This window comes from Tursiops truncatus, chromosome 9 (assembly GCF_011762595.2).
Source record: "Tursiops truncatus isolate mTurTru1 chromosome 9, mTurTru1.mat.Y, whole genome shotgun sequence".
Taxonomy (NCBI): domain Eukaryota; kingdom Metazoa; phylum Chordata; class Mammalia; order Artiodactyla; family Delphinidae; genus Tursiops; species Tursiops truncatus.
This window is the reverse complement of record NC_047042.1, coordinates 100,031,405-100,047,478: the sequence shown is the minus strand read 5'-3', so window position 1 is coordinate 100,047,478 and position 16,074 is coordinate 100,031,405. Positions and strand designations below refer to the sequence as shown.

At 41.4% G+C, this 16,074-nt stretch overlaps 1 protein-coding gene across 4 annotated transcripts in view; it reads right to left on the bottom strand.

Moving 5' to 3' along the window:
- The window catches only part of GALNTL5 (polypeptide N-acetylgalactosaminyltransferase like 5), a 125,578-nt gene that overhangs the window by 27,988 nt on the left and 81,516 nt on the right, over positions 1–16,074 (bottom strand). The gene's annotated exons all lie outside the window — the stretch shown is intronic.

Below are 16,074 nucleotides of genomic sequence, written 5' to 3'. Positions count from 1 at the left end.
GGAAGATTCTAAAGAAGCAGATGGAACTGAGCTGACCTTCAATTTTAAAATGTCATTTTATCTCAGCCTAGATTGATCAACCCAATGTCGCAAATGTTTACTGCAAGGAAACCTTCCTTGGTACTTAGTTTGGTGCTTGAGATGCAAAGATGCATAATTACTTTTCCTCTTGAATTCAAGCTTTAGTGAGGGTCTATTCTGCTTTGAGAACATGGGAAAACCTGGCATGGCCAAAATAAAGAATATGTGTGTTAAAATATATTAGGTGGTCTCAAATTGGAAGGGACCTCAAAACTCAGGGGCAGAGGTTAGACTTTTTCTTGTAGCCAACATAAAATCATAGGAACGTATGAAAACATCCTATGTTTAGATCAGAAGACTTAGTATTATTAAAATGTTTTATAATCTCCCAAATCAATCTACAGATGCAATTCAATCCTTATCAAAATCCCACTGGTTCTTTTTACAGAAATTGATCCTAAAATTCATATGGAAAGGCAAGGGATCCAAATTAGCTAAAACAATCTTGATAAAGAAGGACAAAGTTGAAGGATTTCCTGCTGTCAAAACTTACTAAAAGGCTACAATAATCAAAACAATATAATATTGGCACAAGATACTCATAGACCAAAGGTATAGAATTAATGGTGCCGAAATAAATGAAGCATCTATTGTCAATTGATTTCTGAAAAGGGTACCAAGACAACTCAATTGGGAAAGAATCATTTTTTTCAATAAATATCCTGAGACAACTGGATATCTGCATGAAAAGAATGAAGTTGGACTCCCTAACTCATACCAAACACAAATATTAAGTCAAATGGATAACAGACCTCAAAAGGTAAGAGCTAAAACTATAAAACTCTTAGAAGAAAACAGGCATACATTTTACGACCCTTGAGTTAGGTAATGGTTTCTTAGGTATGACACCAAAAATACAAGCCACAGAAGAAAAAAGAAACAAACAGGTAAACTGGACTTCATCAAAACTAAAAACTTTTGTGGTTAAATAGATACCATGAAGGGCTTCCCTGGTGGCGCAGTGGTTGAGAGTCCGCCTGCCGATGTAGGGGACACGGGTTTGTGCCCCGGTCCGGGAAGATCCCACATGCCGTGGAGCACCTAAGCCAGTGCGCCACAACTACTGAGCCTGAGCTCTAGAGCCCACGAGCCACAACTACTGAAGCCCGCATGCCTAGAGCCTGCGCTCCGCAACGAGAAGCCACTGCAATGAGAAGCCTGCGCACCGCAACGAAGAGTAGCCCCCACTTGCCACAACTAGAAAAAAGCCCACGCACAGCAACGAAGACCCAACTCAGCCATAAATAAATAAGTAAATAAATAAATCTATAGGGAGGACTGGTCCATTCCCTGCCATTGGTTACAAAACAGAGCAGGCCCCAAGACTTCTCTGCTCTCTTAGGTTAATTAGAAGTCTTATTAGACAGCAGAAGTTGAAAACAGTCTCAATTCAGCAATTAGAATTTTCAGGCCCCTGTTACAATCGAAGCTTCCCTGCCTGCATGCAGAACCCACCCCCCAACCAGGTGGCCCTGCGGGAGGGTCACTTGCCTTTGCATTAAATCTTCTTAGCTCTTCCTTACTGGTCTCCTTCCCCAGCTTACCCTCTGTGGTTTCAGACCTCACTAAAGCCAAAGGAGGGTAAGAGACAAGTGAATGGGGCAGGGAAGTTCTTTCTTGGTGAGAGAGCAGGGTGCTCTGAGCTGACTCCTTCTATTACGGTGTGGCTGCACGGTGATTCTGAGGACCACCCCCCTTCCCATCCCTGGTAGTCTCTTATCTGCAGTTCCCATAAACTGGGCAAATGCATTCTATCCGGGTGGTCTAGACTCCCACCTCAGCAACTTAGGGTCCTGTGTTCGACCTCTAGCTTCTCCTCTGCTGAGATCTGTCCATCCTTCTAGATAGCCCCATTGGACATGATCTAAGATGACCTTTATTGCTCTCTTACCCAAACATCCATTGTCTGAGCAAACTCTGCCATCAGAACAGATACTAACACTGAAGCAAATGTCCTTGGTTCCGTAGCTAGCCACAGCCCTTCTTTTGCCCTTTTGATTCTCAGGTGAGAAGCCAACATCCGTTCATTTCTCTTCACCCCCAAAAGGTTTCTGGTTTTGTTGTACTGATGTCTGAGAATGTGCTGAGCCCCCAACACAGGAAATTCACATCAAGTTCCTCTAACCAGGATTTAGCAAGCAGCTTTCTCTAAAAATCATCTCTAACTCTAACGATCTGATTCAGTGTAGCTGAGTTTGCTTCTCAGATATCTATTTTGAAATTTCTTTATGGTACTGTGTCCGACAACTCACTTTGGAATATAACATCTGTTGTCTTCATGCCTCAATCAAAACTGAGCTAAAAAGAGCCCCATTTTTAAACATATATAGTTTTTTTTTTTTTTTTTTACTGTTGGCAGCACACACACTGTTCAATTAACACTTTGCATTTTTCACTTAAAATAGCTTCTATAATATTACATAACACAAACATTTTAAAATCATGTCGGCTAATTTGATAGGTGAAAAATACCATCTGTGTCTCCAAAGAAGATATATAAATGGCCAACAAGCACAAGAAAAGATGCTCAACATCATTGGTCATTAAGGAAATGCAAATTAAAAACACAGTGAGGTACCACTTCATATCTACCAGGATGGCTAGAATTAAAACAAGACAAAAAAGACAGAAAATAACAAGTGTTGGTGAGGATGTGGAAAAATTGGAACTCTCATACGTTGCTGGTGGGAATGTAAATGGTTCAGCTGCTGCGGAAAACAGTTTGGCAGCTCCTCAAAAAGTTAAGAAGAAGTACCATGTGACACAGAAATTCCACTAATAGGAACATATTAAAAAGAATTCAGGGACTTCCCTGGTGGAACAGTGGTTAAGAATCCGCCTGACAATGCAGGGGACACGGGTTTGAGCCCTGGTCCAGGAAGATCACACATGCCACAGAGCAACTAAGCCTATGCGCCACAACTACTGAGCCCGCAGCCCGCGTGCCTAGAGCCTGCGCTCCGCAACAGAAGAAGCCACCACAATGAGAAGCCCACGCACCACAATGAAGAGTAGCCCCCGCGTAAGGTTCGGAGCCACAGAGGAGAGTGTAGCGACAGGGGTGCAGAGGGCAAAGCGGAGAGATTCCCGCACAGAGGATCGGTGCCGACCAGCACTCACCAGCCCGAGAGGCTTGTCTGCTCAGGTGCCGGCTTCTGTCGGATCCCAGGGAAAGGGCTGGGGTTGGCGGCGTGAATGCGGCCTGCGGGGGGTTGGTGCACCACGGCTAGCCCGGAGGGAGTCCGGGGTAAGGTCTGGACCTGCCGAAGAGGCAAGAGACTTTATCTTCCTTCTTTGTTTCCTGGTGCGCGAGGAGAGGGGAGTAAGAGCACTACTTAAAGGAGCTCCAGAGACGGGCGCGAGCCGCGGCTAAAAGCGCGGACCCCAGACGCGGGCATGAGACGCTAAGGCTGCTGCTGCCGCCACCAAGAAGCCTGTGTGCGAGCACAGGTCACTCTCCACACCCCTCTTCCGGGGAGCCTGTGCAGCCCGCCACTGCCAGGGTCCCGGGATCCAGGGACAACTTCCCCGGGAGAACGCACGGCGCGCCTCAGGCTGCTGCAACGTCACGCCGGCCTCTGCCGCCGCAGGCCCGCCCCGCACTCCATGCCCCTACCACCCCCCGCGCCCCCGCCCGCGAGTGAGCCAGAGCCCCCGAATCAGCGGCTCCTTTAACCCCGTCCTGTCTGAGCGAAGAACAGACGCCCTCCAGCGACCTACATGCAGAGGCGGGGCCAAATCCAAAGCTGAGCCCCGGGAGCTGTGAGAACAAAGAAGAGAAAGGGAAATCTCTCCCAGCAGCCTCAGAAGCAGCGGATTAAAGCTCCACAATCAACTTGATGTACCTGCATCTGTGGAACACCTGAATAGACAACGAATCATCCCAAATTGAGGGGGTGGACTTTGGGAGCAAGAAATATTATTTTTTCCCCTTTTCCTCTTTTTGTGAGTGTGTATGTGTATGCTTCTATGTGAGATTTTGTCTGTATAGCTTTGCTTTTACCATTTGTCCTAGGGTTCTGTCTGTCCGTTTTCTTTTTTTAGTATAGTTTTCAGCGCTTGTTGTCATTGGTGGATTTGTTTTTTGGTTTGGTTTTTCTTTCTTTCTTTTTAATTACTTGAAAAAAATTTTTTACTAATTATTTTTTGTTTTTTATTTTAATAACTTTTTTTTAAAAAAAAATCTTTTTCTTTCTTTCTTTTGTTCTCCCTTTTATTCTGAGCCGTGTGGATGAAAGGCTCTTGGTGCTCCAACCAGGCGTCAGAGCTGTGCCTCTGAGGTGGGAGAGCCAAGTTCAGGACATTGGTTCACCAGAGACCTCCCAGCTCCACGTAATATCAAACGGCAAAAATCTCCCAGAGATCTCCATCTCAATGCCAAGACCCAGCTCCACTCCATCTCAATGCCAAGACCAGCAAGCTATAGTGCTGGACACCCTATGCCAAACAACTAGCAAGACAGGAACACAACCCCACCCATTAGCAGAGAGGCTGCCTAAAATCATAATAAGTTCACAGACACCCCAAAACACACCACCAGACGTGGACCTGCCCACCAGAAAGACAATTTCCAGCCTCATCCACCAGAACACAGGCACTAGTCCCCTCCACCAGGAAGCCTACACAAGCCACTGAACCAACCTTAGCCACTGGGGGCAGACACCAAAAACAACGGAAAATACGAACCTGCAGGCTGTGAAAAAGAGACCCCAAACACAGTAAGTTAAGCAAAATGAGAAGACAAAGAAACACACAGCAGATGAAGGAACAAGGTAAAAACCACCAGACCTAACAAATGAAGAGGAAATAGGCAGTCTACTGGAAAAACAATTCAGAATAATGATAGTAAAGGTGATCCAAAATCTTGGAAATAGAATAGAGAAAATGCAAGAAACATTTAACAAGGACCTAGAAGAACTAAAGAGCAAACAAACAATGATGAACAACACAATAAATGAAATTAAAAATTCTCTAGAAGGAATCAATAGCAGAATAACTGAGGCAGAAAAATGGATAAGTGACCTGGAAGATAAAATAGTAGAAATGACTACTGCAGAGCAGAATAAAGAAAAAAGAATGAAAAGAATTGAGGACAGTCTTAGAGACCTCTGGGACAATATTAAATGCTGAACCACCATTCAAATTATAGGGGTCCCAGAAGAAGAGGAGAAAAACAGAGGGACTGAGAAAATATTTGAAGAGATTATAGTTGAAAACTTCCCTAATATGAGTAAGGAAATAGTTAATCAAGTCCCGGAAGCACAGAGAGTCCCATACAGGATAAAACCAAGGAGAAATACGCCGAGACACATATTAATGAAACTATCAAAAATTAAATACACAGAAAAAATATTAAAAGCAGCAAGGGAAAAACAACAAGTAACATAAAAGGGAATCCCCATAAGGTTAACAGCTGATCTTTCAGCAGAAACTCTGCAAGCCAGAAGGGAGTGGCAGGACATATTTAAAGTGATGAAAGAGAAAAACCTACAACCAAGATTACTCTACCCAGCAAGGATCTCATTCAGATTTGACAGAGAAATTAAAAGCTTTACAGACAATCAAAAGCTAAGAGAATTCAGCACCACCAAACCAGCTTTACAACAAATGCTAAAGGAACTTCTCTAGGCAGGAAACACAAGAGAAGGAAAAGACCTACAATAACAAACCGAAAACAATTAAGAAAATGGTAATAGGAACATACATATTGATAATTCCCTTAAATGTAAATGGATTAAGTGCTCCAACCAAAAGACATAGACTGGCTGGATGGATACATAAACAAGACCTGTATATATGCTGTCTACAAGAGACCCACTTCAGACCTAGGGACACATACAGACTGAAAGTGAAGAGATGGAAAAAGATATTCCATGCAAATAGAACTCAAAAGAAAGCTGGAGTAGCAATTCTCATATCAGATAAAATAGACTTTAAAATAAAGACTATTATAAGAGACAAAGAAGGACATTACAGAATGATCAAGGGAACAATCCAGGAAGAAGACATAACAATTGTAAATATTTACGAACCCAACATAGGAGCATCTCAATACATAAGGCAAATGCTAACAGCCATAAAAGGGGAAATCGACAGTAACACAGTCATAGTGGGGGACTTTAACACCCCACTTTAACCAACGGACAGATCATCCAAAATGAAAATAAATAAGGAAACGCAAGCTTTAAATGATACATTAAACAAGATGGACTTAATTGATATTTATAGGACATTCCATCCAAAAACAACAGAATACATTTTCTTCTCAAGTGCTCATGGAACATTCTCCAGGATAGATCATATCTTGGGTCACAAGTCAAGCCTTGGTAAATTTAAGAAAATTGAAATCGTATCAAGTATCTTTTCTGACCACAAGGCTATGAGACTAGATATCAATTGCAGGAAAAAAATCTGTGAAAAATACAAACACGTGGAGGCTAAACAACACACTACTTAATAACCAAGAGATCACTGAAGAAATCAAAGAGGAAATCAAAAAATACCTAGAAACAAATGACAATGATAACACGACGACCCAAAACCTATAGGATGCAGCAAAAGCAGTTCTAAGAGGGAAGTTTATAGCAATACAATCCTACCTTAAGAAAGAAGAAACATCTCAAAGAAACAACCTAACCCTACACCTAAAGCAAATAGAGAAAGAAGAACAAAAACAACCCAAAGTTAGAAGAAGGAAAGAAATCATAAAGATCAGATCAGAAATAAATGAAAAAGAAATGAAGGAAATGATAGTAAAGATCAATAAAACTAAAAGCTGGTTCTTTGAGAAGATAAACAAAATTGATAAACCATTAGCCAGACTCATCAAGAAAAAAAGGGAGAAGACTCAAATCAATAGAATTAGAAATGAAAAAGGGGAAGTAACAACTGACACTGCAGAAATACAAAGGATCATGAGAGATTACTACAAGCAACTATATGCCAATAAAATGAACACCCTGGAAGAAATGGAAAAATTCTTAGAAATGCATAACCTTCCAAGACGGAACCAGGAAGAAATAGAAAATATGAACAGACCAATCACAAGCACTGAAATTGAAACTCTGATTAAAAATCTTCCAACAAACAAAAGCCCAGGACCAGATGGCTTCACAGGCGAATTCTATCAAACATTTAGAGAAGAGCTAACACCTATCCTTCTCAAACTCTTCCAAAATATAGCAGAGGGAGGAACACTCCCAAACTCATTCTACGAGGCCACCATCACCCTGATACCAAAACCAGACAAAGATATCAGAAAAAAAGAAAACTACAGACCAATATCACTGATGAACATAGATGCAAAAATCCTCAACAAAAGACTAGCAAACAGAATCCAGCAGCACATTAAAAGGATCACACACCATGGTTAAGTGGAGTTTATCCCAGGAATGCAAGGATTCTTCAATATACGCAAGTCAATCAATGTGATACACCATATTAACAAATTGAAGGAGAAAAACCATATGATCATCTCAATAGATGCAGAGAAAGCTTTCGACAAAGTTCAACACCGATTTATGATAAAAACCCTCCAGAAAGTAGGCATAGAGGGAACTTACCTCAACATAATAAAGGCCATATATGACAAACCCACAGCCAACATTATTCTCAATGGTGAAAAACTGAAAGCATTTCCACTAAGATCAGGAGCAAGACAAGGTTGCCCACTCTCACTACTATTATTCAACACAGTTTTGGAAGTTTTAGCCACAGCCATCAGAGAAGAAAAGGAAATAAAAGGAATCCAAATTGGAAAAGAAGAAGTAAAACTGTCATTGTTTGCGGATGACATGATACTATACATAGAGAAACTTAAAGATGCTACCAGAAAACTACTAGAGCTAATCAATTAATTTGATAAAGTAGCAGGATACAAAATTAATGCACAGAAATCTCTTGCATTCCTATACACTAATGATGAAAAACCTGAAAGTGAAATTAAGAAAACACTCCCATTTACCATTGCAACAAAAAGAATAAAATATCTAGGAATAAACCTACCTAGGGAGACAAAAGACCTGTATGCAGAAAACTATAGAACACTGATGAAAGAAATTAAAGATGATACAAATAGATGGAGAGATACACCATGTTCTTGGATTGGAAGAATCAACATTGTGAAAATGACTCTACTACCCAAAGCAACCTACAGATTCAATGCAATCCCTATCAAACTACCAATGGCATTTTTCACAGAACTAGAACGAAAAATTTCACAATTTGTATGGAAACACAAAAGACCCCGAATAGCCAAAGCAATCTTGAGAACGAAAAATGGAGCTGGAGGAATCAGGCTCTCAGATTTCAGACTATACTACAAAGCTACAGTAATCAAGACAGTATGGTACTGGCACAAAAACAGAAATATAGATCAATGGATCAGGATAGAAAGTCCAGAGATAACCCCAAACACCTATGGTCACCTTATCTTTGATAAAGGAGACAAGAATATACAGTGGAGAAAGGACAGCCTCTTCAATAAGTGGTGCTGGGAAAACTGGATAGCTACATGTAAAAGAATGAAATTAGAACACTTCCTAACACCATACACAAAAATAAACTCAAAATGGATTAAAGACCTAAACGTAAGGCCAGACACTATCAAAACATACGCAGAACACTCTATGCCAGAAATCACAGCAAGATCCTTTTTGACCCACCTCCTAGAGAAATGGAAATAAAAACGAAAATAAACAAATGGGACCTAATGAAACTTCAAAGCTTTTGCACAGAAAAGGAAACCATAAACAAGATGAAAAGACAACCCGCAGAATGGGAGAAAATATTTGCAAATGAAGCAACTGACAAAGGATGAATCTCCAAAATTTACTAGCAGCTCATGGAGCACAATATCAAAAAAACAAACAACCCAACCCAAAAATGGGCAGAAGACCTAAATAGACATTTCTCCAAAGAAGATATACAGATTGCCAACAAACACATGAAAGAATGCTCAACATCATTAATCATTATAGAAATGCAAATCAAAACTACAATGCGGTATCATCTCACACCAGTCAGAATGGCCATCATCAAAAAATCTACAAACATGGGTTTCCCTGGTGGCGCAGTGGTTGAGAGTCCGCCTGCTGACGCAGGGGACACGGGTTTTTTCCCCGGTCTGGGAAGATCCCACATTCCGCGGAGTGGCTGGGCCCGTGAGCCATGGCCGCTGAGCCTGCGCGTCCGGAGCCTGTGCTCCGCAACGGGAGAGGCCACAACAGTGAGAGGCCTGCATACTGCAAAAAAAAAAAAAAAAAAAAATCTACAAACAATAAATGCTGTAGAGGATGTGGAGAAAAGGGAACCCTCTTGCACTGTTGGTGGGAATGTAAATTGATACAGCCACTATGGAGAACAGTATGGAAGTTCCTTAAAAAACTAAAAATAGAACTACCATATGACCCAGCAATCCCACTACTGGCATATACCCTGAGAAAACCATAATTCAAAAAGAGGGCTTCCCTGGTGGCGCAGGGTTTCCCTGGTGCGCAGGGGTTGGGAGTCCGCCTGCCGATGCAGGGGGCACGGGTTTGTGCCCCGGTCCGGGAAGATCCCACATGCTGCGTAGCGGCTGCGCCCGTGGGCCATGGCCACTGAGCCTGTGCGTCTGGAGCCTGTTGCTCCACGACAGGAGAGGCCACAGCAGTGAGAGGCCCGCGTACCACAAAAAAAAAAAAAAAAAAAAAGAGTCATGTACCACAATGTTCACTGCAGCTCTATTTACAATAGCCAGGAGATGGAAGCATCCTAAGTGTCCATCGACAGATGAATGGATAAAGAAGATGTGGCACATATATACAATGGAATATTACTCCGCCATAAAAAGAAACGCAATTGGGTTATTTGTAGTGAGGTGGGTGGACCTAGAGTCTGTCATACAGAGTGAAGTAAGTCAAAAAGAGAAAAACAAATACCGTATGCTAACACATATATATGGAATCTTAAAAAAAAAAAAAATGATCATGAAGAACCTAGGGGCAAGACGGGAATAACAATGCAGACCTACCAGAGAATAGACCTGAGGACGTGGGGAGGGGGAAGGGTAAGCTGGTTCAAAGTGAGAGAGTGGTAGTGTATATATGGACATATAAACACTACCAAATGTAAAATAGATAGCTAGTGGGAAGCAGTCACATAGCACAGGGAGATCAGCTCTGTGCTTTGTGACCAGCTAGAAGGGTGGGATAGGGACAGTGGGAGGGAGGTAGTCGCAAGAGGGAAGAGATATGGGGACATATGTATATGTATAACTGATTCACTTTCTTATAAAGCAGAAACTAACACACAATTGTAAAGCAATTATACTCCAATAAAAACGTTAAAAAAAAAAAGTTGCCCCCACTCGCCGCAACTAGAGAAAGCCCATGCGCAGCAACAAAGACCCAACGCAGCCAAAAACTAAATAAATAAAATAAAAATAGAAAGAATTGAAATGTATACATGTATATGCATGTCCACAGCAGTACTCCTTACAATAGCCCAAAGAAGGAAACAGCCCAAATGTCTACCAACAGATGAATGGAGAAACAAACTGTATATACGCATACAATGGAATATTATCCAGACATAAAAAAATGAAGTGCTGACGCATGTAGATGAATCTCAAAAACATTATGCTAGTGAAAGAGCCAGACATAAAAGGTACGATTCCATTAATATGAAATATCCAGAAAAGTAAACCCAGAGGCAGGATGCAGATTGTGGGTTGCCAGGGGCTGGGATATGGGGAAATGGGAAGAAACTGCTTAATGGGTGTGGGGTTTCCTTCTGGGGTGATGAAAATATTACAGAACTGCATGGGGTGCTGGTTGGACAACATTGTGACTATGCTAAACATCCCTGAATCGTTCATTTCAATCTTATGTTAAGTATATATCTCACCTCAATAAACAAATAATATCTGGTTAATTTTTAAAAATTTACTGGTGAGGTTGAACTTTTTTTCAGGTGATTAGCCATTTGCAAATGAAATGTTTATATCTTTTGACCATTTAGGTATGGGAGTCATGGTTTGTTTTTTTTTTAATGGTTTGGTATGTACATCTTACATTGTAAGAATATTAACTTTTTATCTGTCTTAGTTATACTATTTCCCCAGCCTATTGTTATTTAATTTTATCATTTTTTACAGTTTTTCATTTTGTGTAGTAAGCTGTTTTACTTTTTTTTTTAAAGTATAATTGACATATATTAATTTCAGTTGTACAATGTAATGATTTGATACTTGTATATATATTTCAAAATGATCACCATAGTAAGTCTAGTTAAAATCTGTCACTATATATAGTTACAAAAAAATTTTTTTTCTTGTGATGAGAACTTGTAAGTCCATTGGGTTTTGTTTGTTTGTTTGCTTTACGCGGGCCTCTCACTGTTGTGGCCACTCCCGTTGCGGAGCACAGGCTCTGGACACGCAGGCTCAGCAGCCATGGCTCACGGGCCTAGCTGCTCCGCGGCATGTGGGATCTTCCCGGACCGGGGCATGAACCTGCGTCCCCTGCATTGGCAGATGGACTCTCAACCACTGCGCCACCAGGGAAGCCCCAAGTCCATTCGTTTTAAGCTTTGAAATTTCTTCTTTGTAGAACGGGTAAGTATTAATCTGTTTTCTTTTTCTGTTTAAAAATTTCTCTTATAACAACTTAATGGTTTGACTTTTAAAAATAAAATTATTAATCCAGCTAGAATTCATTTGGTGTCTCGTATAAAATGAAGATGAAAATTTTTCTCAAATAACTAATTGTTTGAGGGCCATTAAAAAAGAACCACAACAAAACCCCCAAAAATGCCTTTCTCCCATACTAACTTGCGGTGTCCTCTTTATCATATATAGCGTACATACACTTGGCATTTAAAGATTTAAATATTTTCAACTTTGACAATTTGAATGACCCAGGAAGACCACAAATATAGTATTATAAATTGCAAAATAATTAAAAATTATACTACATGTAAAGTAATATTGAGTTTTTCTGAGTACTAATTAAATTACAAAGCATGTGGGAACAAGCTACCTAGCCCCTACATTTCAATGAAACTTGATTATTTTTCACTCATCCTAAGGCATTTTCTGGGGGAAACTTACACGCTTTAATGAGAGCAAAGGGGTACTGGGGTCCCTCCTGGCTGCTTCCCACATTACAAGAATATTTTGTGGGAATGTCAAAATATTTATTTAAGTTTATTGCCAGGAAGTGGAGCAGTTGTTTGACTTCTGTTGGCCTCCGGAGTTATAGAAAGGATTGCTCTATTTATTGTTTATAGAGAGAACCTACATACAATCATCTGTATCTTATCTAAAACCCTGTCTTCCCAGATTAAACCAACTTCTCTCCTTAGGATCTGAAATAACTGAAGGGCATGAGGTTCAATCTGCCTGATAAAGGAACTTTCCCATACTTCCTTCCAAAAAAATATTTGTGGAATGTTCAAAACTGAATTACTCACTGAAGTTAAAAGTTGGGAGATATATTCTTCATCTTTCCCTGAGTGGAAGCTTCCTTTCTGCTTTCCTGTAGCAATCTATTTGCACAATTTCTCTAGGGATTGTGGTTTTGCAAGGTTTGTTACCCTATTTTTAAAAAACAACAAATGCTGTATCAATCTTGCTCAATATTTTCGGTCTTTTTCTCCTCTTATTTCATTTTATTTTCTGCTTTTCTTTAGTTTCTACATTTTTACATTTAAACATAACTCATTATATTTATTTTAAATATTCTCAGTTTGGTCTCTAAAGCAATCATTTTTAAGGTCTTACATATTTTCACTTTTATTAGCCTACATATTATGTTACTGCTCTCTCTTTTTTTTTTTTGTATTGATGTTTAAGAATGTGGTGTGCAAAATCTAGTTTGGGGGAATTTACAGAGAATCTCTTTGTGCTTAAGTGTTTGATCAGTTTTTGTACAATATCCAAACATTTCCATTTCATTCACACTATAAATCTGTTAAACATAGCCATTTGGATTTTGTAAAAAGCAATTAAGTGACTAGGCTATTTGAATTTCTCTTTTTTTTTTTTGCTTGCTTGCTATGTTTCCATGACCCGGTAGTGTGATGATACTGTTTACTGCAATGGAAACCAGAATTTGTGGGTTTGAGTCCTGAATTACGTAACCTGGGACAAGTCTCTGATCTGTTAGGGAGATTAGCTTCTCTAACTGGGAAATAAGGCTGGTGAGTTCTAAAATCTCCAAGAGACTTTCCACTGGGAATGATCTGTATTTTCATTACTTTTGCTCTGTATTTCTCCTAGTTTTATTTTATGTATTTTACCATTTTGAAGCATGTAAATTAAATATTTATGTTTTAATTATTTATACTGATCACTTTCTAATAAGCATTTGTTTAATGCTTAAAAAAAAGTGTTCATAATTACCTCATTCAATCATTCCAACAATTACATTAGTTAGATATCTTTGTTCCCATATCATGGATTGGAAAGCTGAGGCTCGGAGAAGTGGCTTGCCCAAGATCCCGTAGCTGGTAACTGGCACCTACCGAACTTGAAACCATGGCTCTGGTTCGAAAACCAGTGCTCTTTGTATTGCTCTGTGTCACCTCCCTTGGATGTTTGTGGCGGAGAGTCAGACACTGCCCTCTGCACGGCTGCCTTTGGAGAAGCTGCTCAAGGGCCCCTCTACCCAAAACCATGTGGCCCCTCTGCTCCCACCTGCAAAGCTTCCCGGTCAGCCTGAGCAGCTGCAATTCCAGAAGCAGCTGAACTGTCAGGAAGTCAGATAACTACCACCCTCCAACTCAAGGTCAAGCACCTGCAGAGGGGTCTCTTTCTAGATATATTAGTGTTCTTTACATAAACTTAGTGGCATAAAACAACAAAAATATATTCTCTTACAGTTCTGTAGGTCAGGTATCCAACATAGGTCTCCCTGGGCTAAAAAATCAAGGGGTTGGCCTCCTTTCCGGAAGCTCTAGGGGAGAAGCCTTTTCCAGCTTCTAGAAACTACGCACATTCCTTGTTCCCTTTCATCCATCTTCAAAGCCAACTACAGTGGATGGAGTCATCACGCACATCTCTCTGACCCTCTGCTCACAGCCTGGAGGGTCTTCCAGTCTTAAGGGCTCATGTGATTAGAGTGAGCCCACCTGGATGATCCAGGCTCATTCCCCATCCCAAGGCCCTTAACTTTAATCACATAAGGTAACATATTAACAGGTTTGCGGGATTAGGATGCCTTCTTTGGGGAAGGGCATTATTCCGTCTACCGTATTTAGGCAACAAAATCATCTCATTCTGTGTGAATGTCAAGCAACAATGCGAGCTCTCAACGGCGTGTTAGATTTTGTTAACCTTTTGCTTTCAGGACCGCAGTTGAAATCTGCACCCCAGCTCTGCCATCTTGGCTGACCATCCAGGCCAATTCAGTAGAAGATACTCCATTCTCACCCCCAGATTGCCCTGTATTTATTCCCCCAAACTTCTTCTTCCACTGTGGACTACCCTTTTACCCTTTCCACAGTTCTCTTATTTAAAGTGAATTGCCCTACACTAATTTTTTTTTTCCCACAAAATTCTCCTACGGACCTTCCTGCCTTATGTAAGCCCGGACTCTCCCTAAAAGATGCTATTTCCCCAGCAACATTCCTGATAGAAAGTTCCTCCTTTTCCTCCCTGACTGCATGAATCCTTGGGTCCAGGGCAACATCGGCATTTCCCAGCTACTTATGGCTGCCTCTGAACCATAACATTTCTGCTCCCACGCAAAAAAACAAAGTCCCCTTTCCTTTAGATTCAGGCCATCTGATTATAGATTCTCTTTCTCACCTTGTCTCCACTTTGCAAAACCCTCACCTTCTAATTCTCCCTGATGGAATGATGCCCCCAGTTGCTGTCATTTTCCTTCCTGCCCGAGGGCACAGCACACGGCTCATCACAGCTGTCTCAGCTACTGCAATTTATTTATTTACTTATTTGTTTATGCTGCCCCATGGCTTGTGGGATCTTAGTTCCCCGACCAGGGATCAAACCCATGCCCCTTGCAGTGGAAGCGTGGAGTCTTAACCACTGGACCGCCAGGGAAGTCTCAGCTACTGCAATTTAAGGGCAACTTCAGTCATCACGTGGGCAGCAGCACCCACACAGTTGAGTAGACACGTAGCCATGAATATTACAAAAAAAAAAATCCATCAGAGGAAGGATGACAGAGAGGAATAGGGGCTTGCTATATATATATTTTTTTTGCGGTACGCAGGCCTCTCACTGTTGTGGCCTCTCCCGTTGCGGAGCACACGCTCCGGACACGCAGGCTCAGCAGCCATGGCTCACGGGCCCAGCCGCTCCGTGGCATGTGGGATCTTCCCGGACCGGGGCACGAACCCGCGTCCCCTGGGTCGGCAGGCGGACTCTCAACCACTGCGCCACCAGGGAAGCCCGGGGCTTGCTGTTTTGTACAGGGTGATTTCTCAAGGCCTCTCTGATAAGGCGACATGTGTTTACAGAGAACTGAACGAAGTGAAGTAACAGGTCAAGCAGGTGTTTGGAAGAACAACATTCCAGCGGGGGAGAATCACATGCAAAGCCTCTGAGATAGAAGTATAGTCGGTATGTTTGAGGAGCAGCAAGAAGGTCAGTGCCGCTGGGGTAGAGCGAAGGGGAGGTGAATAAGTGATGAGGTCAGAGCAATAGCGGGGAACGAATCTGAAGCCTCTACAAGAGATAGAGTGACGTCATGAGAATGCGACTATCAGCTCCTCGGGAAGCTAACACAACTCTAAACCTGCAAGTACACGTTAGCATCGTATGAAAACCGATTACCCATGTTCAATGGGTACACTTTATTTTATGTAAATTGTATCTCAATAGAGTTGATAAAAATTTTTAAAAAGGAATAAATGTTCATGGACAGCACATAGGAGGCGCTAGATAAATCCTTGATTGGAGGAGTGCATACATGAATAATTAATGACGGGTCACCAGCTCTTGCCTGACCTGCCCACATCCCAGGATCGCACAGTTTCTAATCCGGG